The sequence below is a fragment of the Pseudophryne corroboree genome, chromosome 8 (genome assembly GCF_028390025.1).
Source record: "Pseudophryne corroboree isolate aPseCor3 chromosome 8, aPseCor3.hap2, whole genome shotgun sequence".
NCBI classification, from domain to species: domain Eukaryota; kingdom Metazoa; phylum Chordata; class Amphibia; order Anura; family Myobatrachidae; genus Pseudophryne; species Pseudophryne corroboree.
In genome coordinates, this window is record NC_086451.1 from 356357476 (window position 1) to 356375300 (window position 17825).

Genomic DNA, 17825 nt, shown 5'->3' on the forward strand with positions numbered 1-17825 from the left:
TGTCCATGTCGACCATGTCAATGTCGACCAATAGTGGTTGACCTAATGACTGTCGACCATAACATGGTCGACCATGTGAACGGATACCGTGCAGGGGGCAGTGTTGGTGTATGAGCACAGTGCAGGGGCAGTGTTGGTGTATGAGCACAGTGCAGGGGCAGTGCTGGTGTATGAGCACAGTGCAGGGGCAGTGTTGATGTATGAGCACAGTGCAGGGGGCAGTGTTGGTGTATGAGCACAGTGCAGGGGCAATGTTGATGTATGAGCACAGTGAGGGGCAGTGTTGGTGCATGAGCACAGTGCAGGGGGCAGTGTTGGTGTATGAGCACAGTGCAGGGGGCAGTGTTGGTGTCTAAGCACAGTGGGGGGCAGTGTTGGTGTCTGAGCACAGTGCCAGGGCAGTGTTGGTGTATGAGCACAGTGCAGGGGGCAGTGTTGGTGTCTAAGCACAGTGGGGGGCAGTGTTGGTGTCTGAGCACAGTGCAGGGGCAGTGTTGGTGTATGAGCACAGTGCAGGGGCAGTGTTGGTGTATAAGCACAGTGCAGGGGGCAGTGTTGGTGTATGAGCACAGTGCAGGGGGCAGTGTTGGTGTATGAGCACAGTGCAGGGCCAGTGTTGAGTGTATGAGCAGAGTGCTGGGGGCAGTGTTGGTGTATGAACACAGTGTGGGGCAATGTTGGTGGAGGAGCACAGTGCAGAGGCAGTGTTGAGTGTATGAGCACAGTGGGGGGCAGTGTTGGTGTATGAGCACAGTGCAGGGGGCAGTGTTGGTGTAAGAGCACAGTGCAGGGGGCAGTGTTGGTGTAAGAGCACAGTGCAGGGGGCAGTGTTGGTGTATGAGCACAGTGCAGGGGGCAGTGTTGGTGTATGAGCACAGTGCAGGGGGCAGAGTTGGTGTATGAGCACAGTGTGGGGCAATGTTGGTGGATGAGCACAGTGCAGGGCCAGTGTTGAGTGTATGAGCAGAGTGCTGGGGGCAGTGTTGGTGTATGAGCACAGTGAGGAGCAGTGTTCATGTATAAGCACAGTGCAGATGCATTAGTGCAGGGCCAGTGTTGAGTGTATGAGCACAGTGGGGGGTAGTGTTGGTGTATGAGCACAGTGCTGGGGGCAGTGTTGGTGTATGAGCACAGTGGGGGGCAGTGTTGGTGTATGAGCACAGTGCTGGGGGCAGTGTTGGTGTATGAGCACAGTGAGGAGCAGTGTTAATGTATAAGCACAGTGCAGATGCATTGTTGGTGTATGAGCACAGTGCAGGGGGCAGTGCTGGTGTATGAGCACAGTGCAGGGGGCAGTGCTGGTGTATTAGCACAAGGGGAGAGGGGGACAGTGTGGTGCCATGAGTTGAGCACAGTGACTGGGTTGTGTGGGTTTCTCAGGCAGTGAGATATTTACACAGCGAGAAAGGGGCAGGCACTGAGGATTATTCTGCTAGCACAGCGAAGGGGGCAGCAGTATACGTTCCCTGCCAGTGAGTGGGCTGCTCCGTCTGGCCGCCCGTGCGCCTGCGCACTCCCCGCATTCCAGCATGGCGCTGCAGCCCGGTAGTGGGGAATCTGCGCACTGAAATCGCAGCGGCCCCAGGGGACACGGAGAAGCAGGAAGCGGACACCGGGCGACACCATCTCACCCCCGACATCATCCTCCCCTGAACCTTGGCACCTTCTCTGGCCGCGCCCAGGTGAGTGCTGCCCTGTAATGTTCGGTGCTTCCAGACCGGCACCCGGCATCCTCCACCCTGCTAAGGATCTGCCCGTCCTGGGATCGCATGCAGAGGGGGCAGAACAGCTCCATCTCCGGGCCGGCTGCCGCCCTCCCCGCTGCCCTGTATGTGGGTAACTCCTCACCCTGCATTCTGCTGCTGTAGTCATTTGCACATGAATGGCTGGCTTAGAGGACCCTTCCCCTGGTGCCCCCTGCACCCCTCTCACCTACTCCCTTCCCCTTTGGGCTGCAGCCTGTCCTGCGGGGACCCGTCGGAACTGAGGGGGTTAATCCGCAATGCCCTCTGCTAATTACCTGGGCAGGGTGTGGGATCTGCCCCATCCGTGCCCCCAGCCTGCAGCCCCCCTGTCCCTGCCTCCTGGAAATGCTGCCACGTAGGATCCAGCAGTGAGTTCAGATGGAGAGAGGCTCCTGCGCCTCCTCCCCCTCCCTCTCTCTGCTCCCGCACATTACTTTTCCCCATCTTTCCTATAACTTCTTCTCTTTCATTTTACTTCTATTTTCTGCCCATTCTCCGTTACCCATTGATCTTCTTCAGGCGGCGCAGTGTTGCCCCCCTCCTCCCAGTCCAAGTCACAACAAAGGGCTATTGACTTTTTGGAGTGACGTCAGCCCTATGGACAGTTACTTGTTGCAGGCGGGCTCCATGTCAGCAGGAGGGGGGAGGTGGGGGTATGGAATCTGGGATTATTGCTATTCAGGAACTGAGCGACTTTATGAATTGTCTGCTACGAATTCCTCCACTCCAAGAACATCTGTGCCCCATCCCTTATGCAGACACTCTGTACTCTGTCTCTTTCTGTGTGTGTAAAGCTTTGTCTTAAGTTTATAAAACAGGTACGTCATTATTGTTACTGTTTGATCCCCTTATGTCACCGGTGTCTCTAGTCACTTGTTGGACTACAACTCTCAGCATGCCCTGACATTAGCATTTCATAGACAGCTGATGGGTTATCGTATTTCACCTACTGTAACATATTCTCTGATGTATATGTAAGTACATCATACTCCTATTGTATGACAGAAGTTGGGAACTGTACATTTGTTGTGCAGGCTCCTTATTCATATATTTATGTGTATTTGGTCAGTGCAGTAGATCAAGAGCTTGCATGAAATGTTATTGTGGAGCTTGGATGTCCATTTTACTTACACAACCTCCATTCAATTGTGCTGAGATTGTGAGCTCTTCAAGCGAACAACAGATTGCACTGTATATACTAAATTGGAATTTCTAATTGCACCTGATTATTTTGGGCCCTATTGCATTTGTTATTTTCATTAACTATAAAAATATGCATATCTGGGGTAACATTGCATTTATCTTCTCAGTGTACGCACTTGCACGCCATAGGAGTCATCTGTTCTAGAGGATGCAGCCTTTCTCTTCACTAGTAACTAGTGGCAACACCAAGGGGCTAATTCAGACATGATCACTGCTGTGCGTTTTCGCTCAGTGGGCGATCAGGTCTGAACTGCACATGCGTATGCACCGCAATGCACAGGGGTGACGGTCTGCAGCGACGGGGAGCACGATCAGCGATGGGATGGTTTAAAAAATACGATCAGACTGGCGCACGCACAGAGATTGACAGGAAGAGGGAGTTTGTGGGTGTCAACTGACCGTTTCTAGGGAGTGTCGGGAAAAACGCAGGAGGGACACGGCATTTTGTGGGAGGATTCTTGACGTCCGCTCCGGCCCCGATCATCGCAACGGCTGAGTAAGTCCTGGGCTGTGCAGAGACTGCACAAACTGCTATTTCTGCAGCTCAAGCGTTCGCACACCTACACACAGCTAATACCCTCCCACTGTAGGTGGCGACTACCTGATTACAGGGATGCAAAACACGTACCCTAGCAAGCAGGTCTGAATTACCCCCCACCCCCCCCCCCCCCTCCAAGACACTAAACTACAGCATGTGGGCCCTCTGCCTCAGGAATGGCAACAGCCCCAAAGTGAGTTGATGGGTTAAGTATTGGTTGAGACCGCAGAATGGTTACTACCTGTACTATGACATCCGTTAAACATAACTGGTACCATGAAATAAGTAACTTATCTGGTTTAATTCTTTTTTGAACATCAAAGCTAGTTATGCAAAAATATGTTTTAATAAAGGATATTCTTGATTGTGTGCAAAATCCAATTTAAACAGAAATATGTGTAATATACCTGTCATCATTTTTATTTTTTTAAGGATGACTATGGGATAAAGGAACTTTTAATAGCCACATTACAATTATACCACTTTCACACCGTCTGAAGGCGGGTCGCACACGGGAGCCTGACACGGGAGCTCCCAGTGTGCGACCCACCTCAAAACCCCTTTCACACCGCAGACTGCAACCCGGCATATTGCCGGGTTGGTGACGCGGTGTGGGCGGTGCTGGGAAATCACGTGATCTCCAAGCGCCGCCTGTCCACACACCGTGAACGGGGAACGGGTCGCACTGACCCAGCTCTCGTTCACACTGCACAGCGAGCCGGGTTGAACACGAGTTCAACCCAGCTCGCTAGCAGGGTTGAAATACTGGGTCGCTCAACCCGGTATATTACACCTGGTACCTTTCACACCACACAGGAACACGGGTTATGTGCGCTCATGTGCCAATAACCCATGTTCAAAGCTGCTGGTGTGAAAGGGCTATAAAATATATTAATAGGGTAGTAGGCCTCTAAAAAAACACTAGAACATTTTCAGTGCTTTGTGGCATAACTTCTTTAGGTTTGAGGTATAGGGGTATATGCAATTGCGGTCGAATTCCGGCTGGAATTCGACCGTTTTTTAATTCGACAGTCAGACGCCCTGCCGCCGGGACCCGAATTCAACATATTCAATAAAAAACGGATTCGATAGTCCCACTGTCGAAAAACGGACCAATTGACGGATATGTGCGTCCTGGATTCGACTTGGGACCCCTTTCAGTGCGTGGTCCTGGTAAATGCGTTTTCTTTTTTTGCCAAGTACTTGGATTACAAAAAAGAAGAGGACCGAACTACACTGGATTTTGGTGAGTACAATTTTATTTTCAGGTACACCGTGGATTCTACTTGGAGAAGTGGACCGAACCTTGTGTGAACATAGGTAAGTATGTGTGTATGTTGGTGTGCATGTATGTAATAAAGTTTTACTTTCACGGTGTGCGTGTACTGTTTTTATTTGGGTATTTTTTTTGCAGTAGAACTACAGGTACCAGCGGGCCCGTTTTTCCACCGCATGCTGGTACTTGTGGTTCTCCAAGTACCAGCTTGCGGGGGAGGCTTGCTGGGACTTGTAGTTCTGCTACAAAAAACAATACTCTTTTATTTGACACAAGGCTATCAGCCCCCCATCCGCAGCCCTTGGATGGGGTGGACAGCCTCGGGCTTCACCCCTGGCCCTTGGGTGGCTGGAGGGATGGGACCTTTTGATTTAAGGGGTACCCCGGCCAGGGGTGACTAGTTGGGGATTTAATGCCACGGCCGCAGGGACCGGTATAAAAGTGTCCCCCGGCTGTGGCATTATCTCTCCAGCTAGTGGAGCCCGGTGCTGGTGTTGAAAATACGGGGGACCCCTACGTCTTTTGTCCCCCGTATTTTTTGCACCAGGACCGGACGCAGAGCCAGGTGCTGGTTGTAAAAATATGGGGGATCCCCTGTCAATTTTTTCCCCGTATTTTTACAACCAGGACCGGCTCAAAGAGCCCGAGGCTAGTTATGCTTAGGATGGGGGACCCCACGCATTTTTTTCGTGATTTTTAACCCATTCCCACCCCTTCCCACTAAAAAACATGCTCTGATCTCTCCATATTATTTTAGTCAGTAAAAAAAAAATATTCTTTTAAAAAATATATAAATAATACTTGTGGCTCCTAATAGACAAACCAAGTAGATAATCCCTTCTAATATAAATAGATATGCTATTAGCAACAAAAAAACACACAAATAAAAACATGTTTTTAAAATTTTTTATTAGATTCCGCCAGCAAAATGAGGCGGACTGAAATTGACGAAATGACTGTCGAAAAGCACTGTTGTCGAATCGACATTCTTCAATTGAATATACTTTTGTCGAAAAGCCGCATTTTTACCATTGCAGACATGTCGAATTTAACAACTGCCGAATTTCAAAAAGTCGAATCTGAAACGTCCGTTTTTTTGTCGAAAAGTACTGTATTGCATTGTCAAATTTTTTTGTTGTGTCGAAAATGCAGCGTTTTTCGACATTTGCGGCAATTCGACCGCAATTGCATATACCCCATATTGTACGAATACAACGCCATTCATCAACAAAGATTTCCATCAGTTAAAGGTGGTTTGTTAATGATGGTGGAAATGTCTGTTTCCGACACTGATCTAGAATCTCTTGTTCAATTGCCACAAGATGGTGATATCCTTTCCCTTAGACATCCATAGACACCCTTTAGCAGTTATAACTTTATGTTATCCTAAATGTGACCTAATAATCTCTTCTCCAAGTCACTGGGATCTGTACTCTAGTCTAGGCATAATACCCAACATGTAAAATGAATATACTGACCCATTATATTTGTATATGCCCCTTTAAATGTTGTTAATTGCTTACTTAGGTCAGGAAAAGTGTCTGTATTAGATTGCAATACTTTACAAGCAGTTCCTCCACGTCTGTGTTACATTTCTGTACTGAAACAAATGTCTGTTTCCTCAGCTCTGTATAGATCTGCAAAAAGTTTTAGAATTCTCAGAGTATGGTGGGGAATTCCATTTAAAAAGCTATATTCTGCAATGCCCAGCTGGGCACATATTGGGTACTTAAGCTAGTGCAAACATCGCGAGTGACTATGGCGGGCGCAATTTGCCGTTCCGTATGTTGTATTTATGGAGGCGCCTTCTGTTCAGAATGACATTTCCCATGTACTTTGTACTTGTTATTTACTGAAGTGCATTTTTTTTTTTTTTGTCTACTATATGTACTTTACCATTTACAGTATGTGAGATCGTTTTGTGTGCTTGAAACAGCCATCTGCTATCATTGTTGTAATATTTCCATAGAGTCTTATCTGGCAGTGAGTGTCCTACTCAAAATGCAGTAATACCAACAGGAGGAAATGGCTGACTCATCAGTTTATCCAACTACAGCTTTTTCGTCACAGCTGGGTTGAGGCTACTACATACCATTGGACTGGACTAAAAATGTGTCTTGTAATATTGCTTTAAACCATTGGTGTTGGGCCAAATGCTAATAGCATAAAAAAAAAGTTATACAACAAAGTTTCTGAGGTCAGGGAACATGGAGTGACCACCGCTTGGACAGCCCTAATTATGTGTTTGATGTCCTGGAGCTATATTTACATTATTTTTTGGTTGTGTGTTGCTGACCAAACACCAGCTAAGGGTAGATGTTATTGCTGTTCATGTCATAATTTTACTGGGTGTAACACCATGTATAACAGGACATAATCTGCTACAGGACATAACAGTGACAATTGTCATTCCAAGTCCCCAGGGTTGTACATGCCTGGACCACCCGTAGCTCACCAGGAGTGGTGAAACTACAAGTCCCAGCATACTCTGCCATTTATTTGGTAGAACATTCTGGGACTTGTAGTATCACAACAGCTGGAGAGCTGGTGGTTGTCCAGGCCCGGCGTAGTATGCATGTCTGATTGTCCTTTATGCTAGAAAACTCCATTCTGTGCTCGCTTAGACAGACATATAGAACTGCAAACTCATAGCGTTGTATTCCTGGACAACTGCATTCTCATGTTAAGAGATCTTAGAAAGCCACAACATGAAGCCATATAAAGCAAAGTACTTGGTAAACGTTACAGGAAGATATATGCTGTACAATCCTAGTTATCTAACAGTGGACAACCCCTTTAAGCAGCCACATCATCTTCTTGTTCTCCAGAAAGGGATGGCTGCTGTCCAGCTGTTCCCACCTATGATACTGCTATGTTCTCATTCCTGGCCAGTATGTACTGTGTTCCAGTTGAACAGCTGTACAGTTGGCATCTTCTCCTTCAAGTGATTCAGCCTCCAGTTCTCCATTCTCTAAACTGTTGTAGTACGTCATGGTTGATTTCCATTACCATGGATCAAAATTGTACGGAGCGAATGCACGTCGCCGGGTTCTCCGTTCTCATTGCTGCTTATATCCGCAAACATTCTTTTTCCACCTTCTTTTTTTTTTTTCTCTCCGCATTATTTCACGGAACATGCCGTTGCAAGTGGAACACTTAGGTGTACCTGCCTATTGTATTGTTGCAGCAAGTTTACCGCTCTCCCCCACCCCCCCCATCAGTACCCTAGGCTGTAGTCAGGCAATACCTTGGCAATGACATTGAATAATGAATGTCTAGAAATGTTTCCTGGCAGGCCTCCTGCTTGCCTATAAATAGCCTTTTCAAAAATGAGTAAGCTAATACTCTACGAAGTTGGCTTTATTTTTGCTCATATAGATGCTCTCTCTTTCTCATAGAGAACAGTGATTTCCTTGTTCTCGTTAGATATCAGATCTCCTCTACCTATCTATCTGATGTTCAGTGATTAGCTGCGACACTGCAAGGCAAAGGGGCTCTTGTGCACAAAATGACGATTTAACAAAGATTCAGGACAGATAACATTAAGTGGCTTTGAGCTGTTTCAGTTGCCTAATACTAAAATATTTTTTAATCTTTTATATCAGATCATATTGGGATATTGCAAACTTAAGCGTACTGTCAACATATCAGTGCCTGGATTTGTGAGCTCACAGTCATCTGTCTTGCAGAACTGCATTTATTACCTCTTCCCCCCCCCCCCCCCCCCTCTTTTTGTCTCTAATTCTGCAGTAGATGTTATGTGTTTAGTAACACCCCCTCCCCCAAAATAAAGAATAAACCACCTGCATTTTTTTTTTTTTTTCTTTTCCCATAGCCATTTAAAAATGGTTGCACAGTTTTAGGAAGTACAGGTTGAGTAACCCTTATCCAAAATGCTTGGGACCAGGAGTATTTTGGATATCGGATTATTCCGTATTTTGGAATAATTGCATATCATAATGAGATATCATGGTGATGGGACCCAAGTCTAAGCACAGAATGCATTTATGTTTCATTTATACCTTATACACACAGCCTGAAGGTCATTTTAGCCAATATTTTTAATAACTTTGTGCATTAAACAAAGTGTGTGTACATTCACACAATTCATTTATGTTTCATGTACACCTTATACACACAGCCTGAAGGTCATTTAATACATTATTTTTTATAATTTTGTGTGTTAAACTAAGTTTGGGTACATTGAGCCATCAGAATACAAAGGTTTCACTATTTCACCCTCACTAAAAAAAAAATCTGTATTTCGGAATATTCCGTATTTCGGAATATTTGGATAAGGGATACTCAACCTGTATATAATTTTGCTGATTGCGCCATGCAGAGTATGGTTTGTGGAGTCATGGAGGCACACGCATGCATTCGCCTTTAGGCGTTGATTACCAGCACAAAAAATGGCGACCTCTTGGGTAGTGACAACTGTATGTGGTAGGTAAGAAAGTTAATTTTTTCAAAAAATGTATGTAAAATTAATTACGTTTGCTTTTATTTGACATGTACATAATATCTACTAATGAATGTAACCTAGGGGTCGATTCAATTCGGCAACAGTTGAATAGCGCCTCGAGTTTGCTCCCGGCGCTATTCAATACAGCGATGACTGACCCTCAATTGTCGGGAATTCTTCTCTCATCCCCGGGGGATGAGAGAAGAAACCCGACAAAAGTGCTGGTGCGCGGCTGGTGCAAGGCTGATTCTGTCGGGAATCAGCCTCGCCCCGGGGAGTTAAGTTGGAGAATGCCCATTCTCCCGACAATTCAACCTGTTTAGTCGGCGAGAACGGGCCATCGCCGACTTAACTGGAGCTGAATTAAATAGCTTCGGGAGCTAATTCCCGGCGCTATTCAACTGTCGGAGAATAGAATTGACCCCCTAGTGTCTGATGCGCTTTCATAGAAATGACAGTATTTGCGCTCTTCAACAAGTAGCTTGGCAGGCATATTTTAACTTTCGTTCATCATTTGAGTGACTGTTTTGGTTTATTAGTGTTGAATGTAATCACCTTGTGACTTTGTATAAAGTTTGAGTTGTTTGATCTGTTAGTAGAGATTCACTTCTTCCAATCACATTAATAATACTGTACATGCATTCCTATAACTTTTATTACATAACTTGGTCTGTGCCTTTTTTGCCATGTCTTCATATTCTCAGACAGAGTTGTTGCTGTCACCGTGGAATACACAAAGCTTCTCTTTTGTTTTGTCTCTCTTTTATTTTATTTTTTATGGATACATTTGTTCTTAATTTGGATGCAGAATATTCTGTGTATAGTGCTGCATAATATGGTGGCACTATGAACAGTAATACAAATTGCAAAGAGGGTGACAAAGTACGTCCAGTGGCAAAAGTATTTTGCAATAAGTGTAATGCTTATCCCCCCTGTAGGCATAGTGGAGTTTAAAATAGGGACAATTGCATAACATATTTATTTCCGATCTAGACTCTGAAAAAAATTAAAAATCTATTTTTCACATTTGACTATCAAAGACTAACAGTGTTACCAGCACCATGTAAACAGAAGAGCCGTGTAATTTGGGCATGTGGAGTCTAGTCTTTTCCCAAGCCCAAATAACAGAAACACTCTCTAGTCTGTGGTTGCTATGGAAATGCTGTGTAACAAAAAAATGACTTAAGCATAGGTCTGTCACTAAAATGTGGCTGAGATCATGTTACTAATAGGCAGCGTTTCTCGTTATATAGGAATGCAATTGCCTGTTTCATTCAGTCAGTGAAAGACTTGTTTACATTGAGGGGCAGACTTAAATACAACTTAGAAAAAATAAAAGTGGAGGTGTTACCCTTAGCAACTAATTAGATTCTAGCTGTGATTTATCTAGTATACTCTAGAGCAGGCTTTCCCAACCTCAAGGCACACTAATGCCCCCCAAACATTCGGCGATATGCCGCCGAGCTGCCCATCGAGAGATACGGCCAACGGGAGACCCGGCGGCGGGGAGGGAGGTAACGGGGGGAGTGAAGTTTCTTCACTACCCCCGTCACCCAGCTCCATAGCAGTGCATCCTAATATAGACAATCTCGTCCATATTGGCCTACATGCATAAGCACCTGGGCACCAACGATGAACGAGCGCGGGGCCACGCCTCGTTCATCGTTGGTGCCTACACACTAAAGTTCTTATTAATGAACAAAATCTATTAGTGTGTAGGGCCCTTAACAGTGAAAGCTTTAGTGATATCCAGGCTTCAGCACAGATAGTTAGCGCAAAATAACAGAGGTACTAATTAAGTCACCTGTGCTCAAGCACGGCTATCACTAACACCTGGGCTGTTAAGCTGGGTACACACTGGAGCGTCACGAATCCCCGTCAGCCCGTAAACAGTGGGGCGATATTAATGAAGGACTGAACGACCGTGTTCTGTCCTTCATTAACATAACACAGGACGCTAGCGACCGTCCCATGCGACCACGGGAGCGCGCAATCCTGGGTACACACTTCATGATGTAAGTGATATATCGCACCAAAAAGGCATTTTGGTGCGATATCGCTCCAGTGTGTACCCAGCCTTAGGTTGCCTTGAGGACTGAGGTTGGGAATGCCTGTTCTAGAATCTGGTTGGTATGATCAACACACACTCGTCTCCTTTATACATTTTAGTAGGTCTACCCCTAAAAATCCAGCAGTATTATCAAACTTCTTTTTCTCTATCGTCCTAGTGGATGCTGGGGTTCCTGAAAGGACCATGGGGAATAGCGGCTCCGCAGGAGACAGGGCACAAAAAGTAAAGCTTTTCCGATCAGGTGGTGTGCACTGGCTCCTCCCCCTATGACCCTCCTCCAGACTCCAGTTAGATTTTTGTGCCCGGCCGAGAAGGGTGCAATCTAGGTGGCTCTCCTAAAGAGCTGCTTAGAGAAAGTTTAGCTAGGTTTTTTATGTTACAGTGATTCCTGCTGGCAACAGGATCACTGCAGCGAGGGACTGAGGGGAGAAGGAGTCAACTCACCTGCGTGCAGGATGGATTGGCTTCTTGGCTACTGGACATCAAGCTCCAGAGGGACGATCACAGGTACAGCCTGGATGGTCACCGGAGCCGCGCCGCCGGCCCCCTTGCAGATGCTGAAGACAGAAGAGGTCCAGAATCGGCGGCTGAAGACTCCTGCAGTCTTCTAAAGGTAGCGCACAGCACTGCAGCTGTGCGCCATTTTCCTCTCAGCACACTTCACACGGCAGTCACTGAGGGTGCAGGGCGCTGGGAGGGGGGCGCCCTGGGAGGCAAAATGAGTACCTATAAAGGCTAAAAATACCTCACATATAGCCCTAGAGGCTATATGGAGATATTTAACCCCTGCCTGATTTCTCAAAATAGCGGGAGACGAGCCCGCCGGAAAAGGGGCGGGGCCTATCTCCTCAGCACACGGCGCCATTTCCTCTCACAGCTCCGCTGGTCAGGACGGCTCCCAGGTCTCTCCCCTGCACTGCACTACAGAAACAGGGTAAAACAGAGAGGGGGGGCAAATTTATGGCGATATTTTTATATAACAAAGCAGCTATAGGGGAGCACTTATTATAAGGCTATCCCTGATATATATATAGCGCTTTTGGTGTGTGCTGGCAAACTCTCCCTCTGTCTCCCCAAAGGGCTAGTGGGTCCTGTCTTCATTAGGAGCATTCCCTGTGTGTCTGCTGTGTGTCGGTACGTGTGTGTCGACATGTATGAGGACGATATTGGTGTGGAGGCGGAGCAATTGCCAAATATGGGGATGTCACCTCCTAGGGGGTCGACACCAGAATGGATGCCTTTATTTATGGAACTACGGGATAGTGTCAACACGCTAAAGCAGTCGTTTGACGACATGAGACGGCCGGACAATCAATTAGTGCCTGTCCAGGCGACTCAAACACCGTCAGGGGCTGTGAAACGCCCTTTGCCTCAGTCGGTCGACACAGACCCAGACACAGGCGATGACTCCAGTGGTGACGGTGACGAATCAACCGTATTTTCCAGTAGGGCCACACGTTATATGATTTTGGCAATGAAGGAGGCGTTACATTTAGCTGATACTACAGGTACCACTAAACAGGGTATTATGTGGGGTATGAAAAAACTACCTATAGTTTTTCCTGAATCAGAAGAACTAAATGACGTGTGTAATGAAGCGTGGGTTGCCCCTGATAAAAAGCTGATAATTCCAAAGAAATTATTGGCATTATACCCTTTCCCGCCAGAGGTTAGGGAGCGCTGGGAAACACCTCCTAGGGTGGACAAGGCGCTAACACGCTTATCTAAACAAGTGGCGTTACCCTCTCCTGAGACGGCCGCACTTAAAGATCCATCAGATAGGAGGATGGAAAATATCCAAAAAAGTATATACACACATGCAGGTGTTATACTACGACCAGCTGTAGCAACTGCCTGGATGGGCAGTGCGGGGGTAGTTTGGTCAGAATCCCTGATTGAAAATATTGATACCCTGGACAGGGACAATATTTTACTGTCGTTAGAACAAATAAAGGATGCATTTCTTTATATGCGTGATGCACAGAGGGATATATGCACACTGGCATCACGGGTAAGTGCTATGTCCATTTCGGCCAGAAGAGCTTTATGGACGCGACAGTGGACAGGCGATGCGGATTCAAAACGGCATATGGAAGTTTTGCCGTATAAGGGGGAGGAGTTATTTGGAGTCGGTCTATCAGATTTGGTGGCCACGGCTACAGCCGGGAAATCCACCTTTCTACCTCAAGTCACTCCCCAACAGAAAAAGGCACCGACTTTTCAACCGCAGCCCTTTCGTTCCTTTAAAAATAAGAGAGCAAAGGGCTATTCATATTTGCCACGAGGCAAAGGTCGAGGGAAGAGACAGCAACACGCAGCTCCTTCCCAGGATCAGAAGCCCTCCCCGGCTTCTACAAAAGCCTCAGCATGACGCTGGGGCTTCTCAAGCGGACTCGGGGACGGTGGGCGGTCGTCTCAAAAATTACAGCGCGCAGTGGGCTCACTCGCAAGTAGATCCCTGGATCCTGCAGATAATATCTCAGGGATACAGGTTGGAATTAGAGACAGATCCACCTCGCCGTTTCCTGAGGTCTGCTTTACCAACGTCCCCCTCCGAAAGGGAGACGGTGTTGGAAGCCATTCACAAGCTGTACTCTCAGCAGGTGATAGTCAAGGTACCTCTTCTGCAACAAGGGAAGGGGTATTATTCCACTCTTTTTGTGGTACCGAAGCCGGATGGCTCGGTAAGGCCTATTCTAAATCTGAAGTCCTTGAACCTGTACATAAAGAAGTTCAAGTTCAAAATGGAGTCACTCAGAGCAGTGATAGCGAACCTGGAAGAGGGGGACTTTATGGTATCCTTGGACATCAAGGATGCGTATCTCCACGTTCCAATTTACCCCTCACACCAGGGGTACCTCAGGTTCGTTGTACAAAACTGTCACTATCAGTTTCAGACGCTGCCGTTCGGATTGTCCACGGCACCTCGGATCTTTACAAAGGTAATGGCCGAGATGATGATTCTTCTTCGAAGAAAAGGCGTATTAATTATCCCATACTTGGACGATCTCCTAATAAGGGCGAGGTCCAGAGAACAGCTAGAGATGGGATTAGCACTGTCTCAAGAAGTGCTAAAACAGCACGGGTGGATTCTGAATATTCCAAAATCCCAGTTAATGCCGACAACTCGTCTGCTGTTCCTAGGGATGATTCTGGACACGGTTCAGAAAAAGGTTTTTCTCCCGGAGGAAAAAGCCAAGGAGTTATCCGAGCTTGTCAGGAACCTCCTAAAACCAGGAAAGGTGTCTGTACATCAATGCACAAGAGTCCTGGGAAAAATGGTGGCTTCTTACGAAGCGATTCCATTCGGCAGATTCCACGCAAGAATTTTCCAAAGGGATCTGTTGGACAAATGGTCAGGGTCGCATCTTCAGATGCACCTACGGATAACCCTGTCTCCAAGGACAAGGGTGTCTCTTCTGTGGTGGTTGCAGAGTGCTCATCTATTGGAGGGCCGCAGATTCGGCATACAGGATTGGATCCTGGTGACCACGGACGCCAGCCTGAGAGGCTGGGGAGCAGTCACACAAGGAAGAAACTTCCAGGGAGTATGGACGAGCCTGGAAACGTCTCTTCACATAAACATTCTGGAACTAAGAGCAATATACAATGCTCTAAACCAGGCAGAACCTCTGCTTCAGGGAAAACCGGTATTGATCCAGTCGGACAACATCACGGCAGTCGCCCATGTGAACAGACAGGGCGGCACAAGAAGCAGGAGGGCAATGGCAGAAGCTGCAAGGATTCTTCGCTGGGCAGAGAATCATGTGATAGCACTGTCAGCAGTGTTCATCCCGGGAGTGGACAACTGGGAAGCAGACTTCCTCAGCAGACACGATCTTCACCCGGGAGAGTGGGGACTTCATCCAGAAGTCTTCCACATGCTGGTAACCCGTTGGGAAAGACCAATGGTGGACATGATGGCGTCTCGCCTCAACAAAAAACTGGACAGGTATTGCGCCAGGTCAAGAGATCCGCAGGCAATAGCTGTGGACGCGCTGGTAACGTCTTGGGTGTACCAGTCGGTGTATGTGTTTCCTCCTCTGCCTCTCATACCAAAAGTATTGAGAATTATACGGCAAAGAGGCGTAAGAACGATACTAGTGGTTCCGGATTGGCCAAGGAGGACTTGGTACCCGGAACTTCAAGAGATGATCACGGAAGATCCGTGGCCTCTACCTCTAAGGAGGGACTTGCTTCAGCAGGGTCCCTGTCTGTTTCAAGACTTACCGCGGCTGCGTTTGACGGCATGGCGGTTGAACGCCGGATCCTAAAGGAAAGAGGCATGCCGGAAGAAGTCATTCCTACTTTGATTAAAGCAAGGAAGGAAGTAACCGTGCAACATTATCACCGAATTTGGCGAAAATATGTTGCGTGGTGCGAAGATCGGAGTGCTCCGACGGAGGAATTTCAACTGGGTCGATTCCTACATTTCCTGCAATCAGGATTGTCAATGGGTTTCAAATTGGGATCTATTAAGGTTCAAATTTCGGCCCTGTCGATTTTCTTTCAAAAAGAATTGGCTTCAGTCCCTGAAGTCCAGACCTTTGTTAAGGGAGTGCTGCATATACAGCCTCCTGTGGTGCCTCCAGTGGCACCGTGGGATCTAAATGTGGTTTTGGACTTCCTAAAATCTCATTGGTTTGAACCACTAAAAAAGGTGGATTTGAAATATCTCACATGGAAAGTGACCATGCTTCTAGCCCTGGCTTCTGCCAGGAGAGTGTCAGAATTGGCAGCTTTATCTTACAAAAGCCCATATCTGATTTTCCATTCGGACAGGGCAGAACTGCGGACTCGTCCGCATTTTCTCCCTAAGGTGGTGTCAGCATTTCATCTGAACCAGCCTATTGTAGTGCCTGCGGCTACAAGTGACTTGGAGGACTCCAAGTTACTGGACGTTGTCAGAGCATTAAAAATATATATTGCAAGGACAGCTGGAGTCAGAAAATCTGACTCGTTGTTTATATTGTATGCACCCAACAAGATGGGTGCTCCTGCGTCTAAGCAGACGATTGCTCGTTGGATCTGTAGCACAATCCAACTTGCACATTCTGTGGCAGGCTTGCCACAGCCTAAATCTGTAAAGGCCCACTCCACAAGGAAGGTGGGCTCATCTTGGGCGGCTGCCCGAGGGGTCTCGGCATTACAACTTTGCCGAGCAGCTACGTGGTCAGGGGAGAACACGTTTGTAAAATTTTACAAATTTGATACTCTGGCTAAGGAGGACCTGGAGTTCTCTCATTCGGTGCTGCAGAGTCATCCGCACTCTCCCGCCCGTTTGGGAGCTTTGGTATAATCCCCATGGTCCTTTCAGGAACCCCAGCATCCACTAGGACGATAGAGAAAATAAGATTTTACTTACCGATAAATCTATTTCTCGGAGTCCGTAGTGGATGCTGGGCGCCCATCCCAAGTGCGGATTATCTGCATAAATTGTACATAGTTATTGTTAACTAATTCGGGTTATTGTTGAAGGAAGCCATCTTTCAGAGGCTCCGCTGTTATCATACTGTTAACTGGGTTTAGATCACAAGTTGTACGGTGTGATTGGTGTGGCTGGTATGAGTCTTACCCGGGATTCAAAATCCTCCCTTATTGTGTACGCTCGTCCGGGCACAGTACCTAACTGGAGTCTGGAGGAGGGTCATAGGGGGAGGAGCCAGTGCACACCACCTGATCGGAAAAGCTTTACTTTTTGTGCCCTGTCTCCTGCGGAGCCGCTATTCCCCATGGTCCTTTCAGGAACCCCAGCATCCACTACGGACTCCGAGAAATAGATTTATCGGTAAGTAAAATCTTATTATTAGATGTTGTGTATTTATTTAGTGTTTGTGTTATATGTGTATTACCAATGATTTAACATTGACACATCAGTACAAAGCATTGTTTTTGAATCTCGCTATATGAATTCCATGTGACCATTATCAGAAGGTCTCCGAATCCCCTTCATAAATATGTTTAGCCTTTGTTTGTCCCATGGGAGGAGAGGAAGAGGCGGTTTATTTCAATTTTATTTTTTCTGCACTGACAGCTAAACTTGTAGCACTGGACTTGGGAAAACCCCCACTGGGAGATTGCGTGAACTATTGCTGCAGGGGACAGAGCCTCTGCCAGAAAAATAATCTCTGCATAGAAAAACATTAACCCATTCCAGTCACTTGTTGACCTGCAGTAACATTGTGGTTAAAACTAAAACCACATTGCTGACCGATCCAATTCTGTATCTTGCGAAGAGATGATTTTTAAAAGCTTTTTGCATATATTCAAGGTGTGTAAATGCAGGAGGGCATTCAGAGATTCACTCATCTGTGTTTCCACTGTTAACAATTATCAGCATTAAATTAGAGAGGGTCACCGTGCCTTGTCATTTAAGCTGTTATCCGGTTTAAACAGTATTATGAACATAGAACACACAGTCTTCTGGGTGAGCAGACTTTTCCCATGGTCCAGAAAGGGAAATATTTCTGGTGTCATTGCCTTGACATCTTTAAGTATACTTTTAAACTGCTTGACATGATATTTAC

General features: G+C 46.7%; 1 protein-coding gene across 3 annotated transcripts in view; it reads left to right on the plus strand.

The window, feature by feature from the left end:
- Positions 1-1338: 1338 nt before the first annotated feature.
- The window catches only part of LOC134949123 (fibronectin type-III domain-containing protein 3A-like), a 234524-nt gene continuing 218037 nt past the window's right edge, over positions 1339-17825 (plus strand). For 2 of the 3 annotated variants that reach the window (XM_063937520.1, XM_063937522.1), the window contains exon 1: positions 1340-1682. The gene's annotated coding sequence lies outside the window, so the exon portion shown is untranslated. Of the gene's footprint in view, positions 1683-17825 lie in introns of all 3 variants that reach the window. The other variant, XM_063937521.1, reaches the window with a different exon arrangement.